This window comes from Amblyomma americanum, chromosome 3 (genome assembly GCF_052857255.1).
Source record: "Amblyomma americanum isolate KBUSLIRL-KWMA chromosome 3, ASM5285725v1, whole genome shotgun sequence".
NCBI lineage: Eukaryota > Metazoa > Arthropoda > Arachnida > Ixodida > Ixodidae > Amblyomma > Amblyomma americanum.
The window spans coordinates 65,284,940-65,294,163 of record NC_135499.1 but is presented as its reverse complement, the minus strand read 5'-3'; positions in this window follow the sequence as shown (position 1 = coordinate 65,294,163).

The window sequence follows — 9,224 nt, the reverse complement described above, 5'->3', positions numbered from 1 at the left end:
AGGGAGGTGGGCCTGCGGTGGAACCGCGAAAGTGACTACATGAAGTGGACTATGGACAACCGTTTCATTAGCAACCTGTGCGACTACCTCAGCGCAACGGTTCTTCACTCCTTCTTTTAACTTTCAATCCCGCGCATTCCTTCCCCCCCCTTCCTTTTTCAACTTATGCCTCATGGCACACTTCTCGAATAAAAAAAAAAGAGTCTTTGAAAGATTCGAAGATTTCTTCTTCATAAATCACATCTACACATGTAAATTGCAGGTTATCACAAAAGCAAAAGTGTGCTTCCTTAAAGGAAAGCTGAAGCACTTTTAGAAAAAAATGAGTTCTCTGCGTCATTATATAGCTTTAAGTCCGCTGAAAAAGAATATCTCACTCAACAAGAGCGGAAATACACGCAAAAAGCTGTTTTTTAGAAGCAAACGCGCCCCTTCGCCTCAGGGCGCCGAGCGAACGCAGCTCTTGCCCGCGATTGGCCGGGACTGTCGTGACGTCATCTACGGGAATCTCCGGCCGGCACCGACGGTGTTGCTGCGTAGCGCGTTGCTTCAGCTGGCTTTTAAGGACTACATTTCGGAAATTATGAATAATTCAAGCGGTGTTAAACAGTTTGGACTTTCACCATGCATGTTCGAGCCATCAGCAGCTTCAGAAAACGGTGGAAACAACGACGCCGCGGAGTGCGCGGGCAACGAAAGTCAAGTCGCGACATTTTCACGTGTTGGAAATCTCGACTGGATAGATGAATGGATGGATGACAGCTTTTATTTCCGCCGGAAAAAGAGGCCCCTTACTACTCATCGCCCCCGGCACGCAGGCCTGGAGGGCGGGGGCCCAAGCCCCCATGACTAAAGGCTAACAAAGAGATTTTATCTCTTCGCGGCCTCAGCCGCCAGGCGGTGGCGCTGTGAGCGCGCGAAGCGAGTGGACATACAGCGCATCGTCTCCACCAACTTTTGGCTGGAGCCACGGTTCCTCGGCCGGAACCCCGTCAACACAGCCGCGTCTGTGTTCGCGAAGTCGACAGCTACCTGTGGACACCACTCACACACAGGTGGGGCAACATTTACGCATTTTAGGGCCGATCCTCACTTGCGTTTCGTGGCGACGGCGCTAGGCCTAACGCCTACGCCGACGCTCGGCCGTGAGTGAGTCGCCCACCCGTGTCAAGATGGCTGCCCAAAAAGTACAACGCGGCTACGACCCGGACGCCATGGCCTGGTCCGAGGTTCCTTCAGCTCCAACGCCTGAGAGTCCGGATTCTGCGCCCATCGAGAACCCCAGGCTCTTCAAACTAGTGGAACGCCGCTCCCGCAAGCGGGACGCCGCCTCCAAGAAAGCGGACGCCACGTCGGCAGGCCGCTCAACACGGCACAGCGCTGCTGCGCGCGCTGCAGCGCTTCACGGAAGGGCCCAGTCTAAGACCGGACCCTCTTGGAAACCAAAGCCACTGCCGCGTCTTCATCCAGAAGACATCGTCATCATCCTGAAGCCCCGGGTGACCGTCGCTCTCAGGGATGTCTACCAACATGGCGAGCTGGGAGCAGCGTTCGCGGACTACCTGGGCGCCAAAGCCGCAGCATCCCTCAGCCTGCTCCCCACATGGGAGCAAAACCTGATCGTCGCAGGCACCAGAGAGCCGCACGTCGCGGACAAGCTTCTGCGGGATTTTCAACTAACATCACCGAAGGGCCAGCTCTCCATGTACGGCCAGTTGAAACTCACTGGAGACGTGTGCCGCGGCGTCATCACCGTGGCCAAGCACGAGACCAGTGAGTCCCTCCAAAACAAGATCCAATGGCGTGCTGGAGAGCTTGCCGATATCCGCAAGCTTGGCAAATCCGACGTCGCGTCGCTCACCTTCGTGGGAAAAGTGGTGCCGCGATATGTGCATTACAACTCTGAGGTGACCCTTGTGCGTCCGTACAAGAGAACCATTCCGGCCTGCGTGCGGTGCGGCACTGTGGGCCACCGAGCAGACACCTGCCCCTGCCCGGATGAAAAGTGCGGCCTGTGTGGCCAAACGGCGCCGACCGTCGACGGAGTCAAGGCGCAGCATGAATGCAGTCTGTCCTGTGCAGTCTGTGGGCAAGCCCACGCTACCAACTCCCGCGACTGCACGGGAAAATTCCGGCAGCTCAGGGTGCATGGCCCCAAGGCTAAGCGCCCAGAGGTGCCAAAAAACCAGCGACCTGGCAAGCAGCCAAGTCATTCAAAACCAGGTGCCGGTGGCGGAACGCCGCGTGGTGCTCACGGCACCGACCACAAGACATCGTCACCTTCTTCACCGTCGGTGAAACCAGCGCCCGGGAAGAAGACGGCGCCTCCACCGCCCAGCGGCAGAGACACTGGCCACTTCCCGGCCCTCAAGACAATTGGCGCTGCCGACGCCCGGGCATCAGCGCCTCAACACCACAAACAGGTGAGCAGCTGGGCTGAGATCGCCTCCTCTTCCTCCCATCCCTCACCCTCCCCCATAACCGTCTCCGCACTCGACGCGGAATACAAAAAACAGATAGACGTGCTCCGGGCACAGAATGAGCTTTTGCTCAACAAAATTCAAAATTTAGAATCAAAATTGGCGTCCGCCGCACCGAGCCCGCAGAACTCGGACGCAATGGAGAGCGACGCGGAGATCTCGCCTGCCCTCGTGACAGCCATCTCTGCGATGGAGGAGCGCTTAACCTCTAAATTGCGATATATGATCGAGACCGCCATGGACCAGATCTTGACAAAGGTCAAATCTGCCGTCCCCGCGGTGGTCTCAAAACACATCTCGGACAACCCCCGCCTCCTCCGTCGGACGGGACCCATTAGGGACGTATCCCGCCCATCAAAATTCACCCGTCTGATTATTGATTCGGACAATGAGGACAACTGCCCCGCTCCTTCCGTCATCACCCCCTTGATGGCGCAAGTAGCTGGCTCTGAGGCAGCCAATCCCTCCTCCTCCCCCCGAAGAATTTTAAATCATGGCGAGACACCTTAATCAAAGGAATTCCGCCATCTCCAATTCGGCCATGTCAACTTCAATAACACAGTGGAACTGTAGAGGCTTTAAGGACCACACTAAGCGGGCCAATTTCCGCCTCTACCTTGAAAATTTCGAGTCCTTACCAGCCGTGGTTGCCCTCCAAGAGCCAGGCCTGGGCGCCACAATTTCAAATTACACGACGTTCCAACAGGATCCCGCGTCTTGTCTTCTTGTCCACAAAGACTACACAGCAAATCTAGTGGATCTCGACCTCCCACTAGAGTACTCTTATGTAATGGTGACCCTCCTACCAGTCCGCCGCAGGGACCCACCGTTGCATATACTCAACGTGTACTGCTCTCCCAAACTAAAGCGAGTGACTTTTGCGGACCTCTTTAGCCGCGCGCTAAGAGTAGCGGGCCGCGATCCCCTGCTTATTGTGGGCGACTTTAACGCTCCCAGTCAGCAATGGGGGTATCGCAAGGAGGCGTCACGCGGGCGTAAGCTGGCGGAGCTTGCGTCCACGTTGGGCCTCACCCTCCACACGGACCCTGTCCACCCAACCCGGCTAGGAAATTCCGTGACACGGGATACGTGTCCGGACTTAACCTTCACTCGCAACATACAACACGCAGACTGGCTCAACACCGAGGAGACCCTCGGTAGCGACCACTGCATCATTAACACTACACTACGCACACGCCCCCTCAAGCGTCCCAGAACACAAGCCCATATCCCGGATTGGACGAAATTCAGGCAAAATTTTAACTCACTTGATAATACACCCATTTCCGCGCAAGGCTACACAGCATGGTCCCAACAGCTGCTGGCACACCTTTCCTCGCATGAAACACACATCCAGCTCTCAGAGGCGGTCACGGACGTGGATAACCACCTTCTACACCTCTGGGAAGCCCGTCGCAGCCTCGTCCGCCGTTGGCGACGCAAGAAACACAACAGAAAGCTTAAAGCTCGAATTGCCGAGCTTACCCAGAAAGCGGCAGAGTACGCGGCCCAACTCGCCGACTCCAACTGGGTAGATAGATGCAACACGGCCGCGCGACAAATGTCCAGCCGAAACACTTGGCGTCTCTTTCGAGCCCTACTCGACCCAACCCAAACACGAACCGAAACACAAAAACATTTGCAGCGAGCCATGCACCATTTTCCTGGCAACACGACTCAACTGGCACAGAAACTTCGGGACCAGTATCTGTGTACAGCCCAAGACCCCCGTGGATCTGCGTACTCTTATGCAGGCAGAGAGAACACGGAGCTGGATCAACCTTTCCAGCTCCGTGATCTGCGGGCGGCTCTCGCCAAAATGAAACGGGGCACTGCGCCAGGACGGGATAAGGTCACCGTCAAGCTTTTGACGAACCTGCCCGACTTGGCATACCAGTCCCTCCTGGAATACGTCAATGCGATTTGGCGCGAGGACACCCCCCTGCCAATCGAATGGAAAACGGCTTTGGTGACTTTTATTCCTAAAGCTGGCAAACCAATTGACACAGATAACCTCCACCCCATCTCTCTCACCTCATGTGTGGGCAAACTAATGGAGACGATGGTGCGGGATCGGTTATCTACATATCTTGAACACAAACAAGTCTTTGCGAGCACCATGTTCGGATTCCGCCCACACAGATCCGCACAGGATGTCCTCCTGCAACTCAATCGGGAAGTCCTTGACCCCCTCGAATGCCCCCATAATGACCGGGAAGTACTCGCCCTGGATCTTAAAGGGGCATTTGACAATGTAACACATGAGATCATACTCACTAACCTAAGTCACACCGACTGTGGCCTCAACACATTCCAATACATAAGCCAATTTTTAATGGATCGTCAATCCTACATTCGAATTCAAGATAGAGACCATGGTCCTTACCTACGCGGCACGCGGGGAACCCCTCAAGGCGCGGTACTTTCCCCGCTGCTCTTTAATCTGGCCATGATGCACCTGCCGGCCCAGCTGAGTGGTGTCGCCGGCGTGCAGCACGCCCTGTACGCCGATGACATCACTCTGTGGGCCACACAGGGCAGCACAGGAGACATTAAAACCAGCCTGCAAACAGCGGCGACGATAGTAGGCCGCTACGCCCGCCGCTGCGGTCTTCAATGTTCCCCTCAAAAATCGGAATTTGTGCACCTCCGCCCCTCACAGAAGTGCACAACTAAAATATCTCTCTCTCTTGAGAGCGGTCCCATACGCGAAAGTGATGAGATACGGGTACTCGGACTCTACATCCACAAACACAGGCGGCCAGACACTACATTGGCCAAACTCCGTAAGGTGGGGGACCAGGTGGGCCGCATGGTCCGCCGGGTTTCCAACAAACGCGGAGGGTTACGAAGTAAGGATGCCTTGCGGCTGGCAAACGCCTTCGTAACTAGTCGAATTCTCTATTCGACTCCTTCTCTCCACCTACGGAAACAAGAGGAGGACGCCCTTGAGGTCATCCTTCGCAAAACTGTTAAACGTGCCCTTGACCTCCCCATCACTACTTCAAACAGCCGGCTTATGGCTCTTGGGGTGGTGAATACTTTCCGGGAGCTCCGGGAGGCGCACCTTACAAACCAGTACACGCGCCTGTCGCTAACGGAGTCGGGTCGCCGCCTTCTTGCTCGACTCCATATCCAACACACCCCTCCAATGGAAGACAGGTTTCGCATCCCGGAACTGTGGAGACGTGCCCTCCACGTGCGGCCTCTTCCAGCAAACATGTCACACGAAGACCATAATGGTCGGCGCCTGGCACGAGCGGAAGCGCTAGCCCGATATTATGGCAACAAAACAGGTGTCTACTACGTGGACGCCTCCGGCCCTCACCACGGGGGATGGTACACGGCCGCGGTAGTTCACAACAGCAACACAGTTAACGGCCTAACTTTCAGAGCCCGCAGTGTAACACAAGCAGAAGAGGTCGCGATTGCTCACGCGGCCTCACATTCCAATTCAAAATACATAATCACCGACTCGCGAGGGGCCTGTCGGAACGTCGAACAAGGCTGCACTCCCTTCCTAGCCTATCGAATATACCAAAATTGCATACGGGGTACGGACCCCGCACACCGTTACCTCATATGGGCCCCTGCTCATCAGGGGTTGGCAGGAAACGAGGCAGCAGACGCAGCCGCCCGCGCGCTCTCTCACCGGGCTGTTTTCTCCTCCCCATCCGATCAGGAACCCGATTTTAATCCGGTCTATACATTCAAAGATATTACAACATATTATCAAAATTGTCATCGCCTTTACCCTAGTCCATGTAAAGGCCTGAAGAAGGCGGATGAGCGGCTCCTTCTCCGCCTTCTCACCAATACATTGCTGTGCCAGGCAGCGCTAAAACATTTTGACCCCTCCTTTAGTGGCAGCTGCCCACACTGTAGTGCAGTGTCCTCTGACACCTATCACATGGTTTGGGCCTGCCCCTCCAACCCCGCTATTCCCCCCATCCCCAACCCAACCCGGGAGGACTGGGAGGCGACCCTGCTCGGCTGCCACGACTTACAGGCCCAACAAGCCTTAGTCGGGCGCGCCCGGGCGGCGGCCACCGCCACTGGGGTCCCATACTAGGGACCTCCACCTAGTGCTTGTACGGATCGGTCCCTTACGGGCTGATCCAAACATACCTCCTATTCATCCGTAATAAATGTTTTCACCACCACCACCAGCCGCCAGGCGGATTGGCTTGTTTCTGCCGAGTAGGTTCTTCGCTGCGCAGCAGGGCTTCCCAACTTTCTCTGCTATCAGTATCTGCGTCGACTCCGTTGTAGTCAGCTCATTCCCATATTCTCTGCTTCCATGTAATTGTGAAACCGCCGGACTGTCGGACCTGGACGAGCGCGCGCAAACCTATTCCGACATCGTTGAGAACTATAGACTAAACCGAAAACTGGTGCCACCACCGGATAAGAAGCTAAGTAATAGAGAAGTGACCGCATGGCGGCGCCTGCAAGCCGGAAATTTCATTAACCCAGTATGGGCCTTTCACGTCCTACCAGGGTAACACGAAAACCAAATCTCGACTGATACGTATGTTTTGCGTAGGTGCATGCGCGTGCATTTCTTTTGTGTAGGTGCATGTGCAGGTGGCAATAAAAAAAGGAAATCGTGAGGAAACACTGTTGTGCACCGCTGCTGCATAAAGGCCTGGCCACCAACTTCTTTACGGCGACAGCTAGTCTGTGTGTGTCTTTTCCTGGTCCTGCGTCTTTCTTTCTGTTTTTTTTTATCTTGACCAACTTCTTGTAACGCCTGTAAACATGATCTAAATCAGATCACCGGCACACTTACACGAGTCACGCGAGGTGAAGCATTTGTTTGTTCATTTATTTATAGTTACTTGCCTAATTGCTCCCTAATGCCTTTTAGAGCTACAAAAGAATGCCAAACTGGATGAAATGAAGTGGGTTCACTGCTGTACTGCAGCGCGAAAAGATGAGGAGACCGGGAGGAAGCTCCCGTGTGCTCTATCCTCCTGTCGCATGTTCGGGCTACTGTTCAACCATGAAACTTCTGCACTTACCCCCGTGTGTTGTTTTTTTTTGCGTGCTGAACATGCTTTTGGAGAATAATTATGGCTGCGTCTCGGAGCTCGCAGTGCTACTCATCAAAACTAGTGTGCTGCGAGATATAGTTGCTGATGTTGCGCATTGAGATAACCAGCAGAATTACTTGTGGATGATATACATGATAGGCAACTTTGCCGTTCTGTCTCAAGGACAAATTAGCATGAATTCTGGTGCCATTGTCGATCGTCAGCCATAACCAAGCGCTCATGAATGCAAATGCTTGCTTTGCTCAAGTATACTAGGCTTACATAATTGCTTTTTTGCTCAGTTAGGTACAGCTGCGTGTGCTGCACGCTGCCGAAAGATTAAGAGAATTGCTTGTGCTGCCATGAGGTGCAAGCAATCAGGAAAAAGCAAAAAGGCACACAGTGCGTAACGAGCTCAAATGAGTTCAATACTTTGTGCCTCAAAGACAGTGCTGGAAGTGGCCTTGGCTCAGCATGGATGTGAACCAGCGGGAAAAAGCAAAGAGTTTACAAACAAGTAAGAAAGTAATATAACGAAAAGAGAAATATTGATGCACATATTTTGTGCAGGCAGTTTCGGCATGCTGCGTACCACCAGATTGTCTGGTGAACTTGGAAGAGGCTGGGGAGAACAACCGAAGGATTCTACCAAGCTGTGTGCTGAGCGCTGTTCGAAAGAAGTGCCATGCCAAAACTGGTTTATATACATGTAGGCTTCAAGCATTGCACAGAACCCCTGAACCAGAGAAAGTGAATGGCACTGGCAGAAGATTACGTTGATCTGTGGTTCGCCGCTAAAGCGCGGGCCGCAGCGAAGCAAGCGCAGCCGGACGGCCGGCCGATTCTCCGTGAATGGCGTCACTTCCGCCGGTTCTCCCACTCGGCCGTCCCCCCACCCGGCGCTTCCGGAAGCGACGAGGGCGTGCCGGCGGCGGGTTTTTAAGAAGCGATTGCAGCTCTGTTTGCGGACAGAATCGGGAAAAAAATTACACACATGATTTTCAAGGTCCTTTCTTCCCGACCACAGCGTTTCATGCGATTTGAAAACCGCTTCAGCTTCCCTTTAACACCACAGATAGCCATCAGCACATTTAGCTGAGTCATATTGTTACGGGGGAAAACTATTTACATTTATTTACAACTGTTGGGGTAAGAATAAAGAGTTCCTAGCAGGGAGCACCAACACGAACAAGGAGCTTCTTCTTCTTCTTCTTCTTCTTCGTTCGTCCTCTCACGCGGGAGGCCACTTCTTCCACTGCCACTTCGTCGTAACATTACTCCCGGCGGCATGAGCGCAGTCTCGGCGCTAGGCCGGTGGTCGAGAACCGACTTGGTAGGGCTTGAGGCGCATGACATGAAGAATATCGGTGGGTGGTCTACTTGATGAGGATGCACGCGTATGAGGAGCAACTTCATACGTGACGTCGGTGACCTGACGCTCCACACGATAAGGGCCATGGTAGGGGGACAAAATTTTCTCAGAGAGGCCGACGCGGTGGGAAGGAGACCACAGAAGAACGAGCGACCCCGGTTCGTAGGTGACGTGGCGATGGCGATTGTCGTACAGAGACTTCTGTGCTCGCTGGGACGCTTCTAGCCGACTACGGGCGATTTGGCGAGCGTCTGCAGCTTGAACAATGGCGTCACGGGCGTAGGCGGTGACGGGACGGTCAGCAGATGGGACAAATGTGTCCAGAGGCAGGACGGC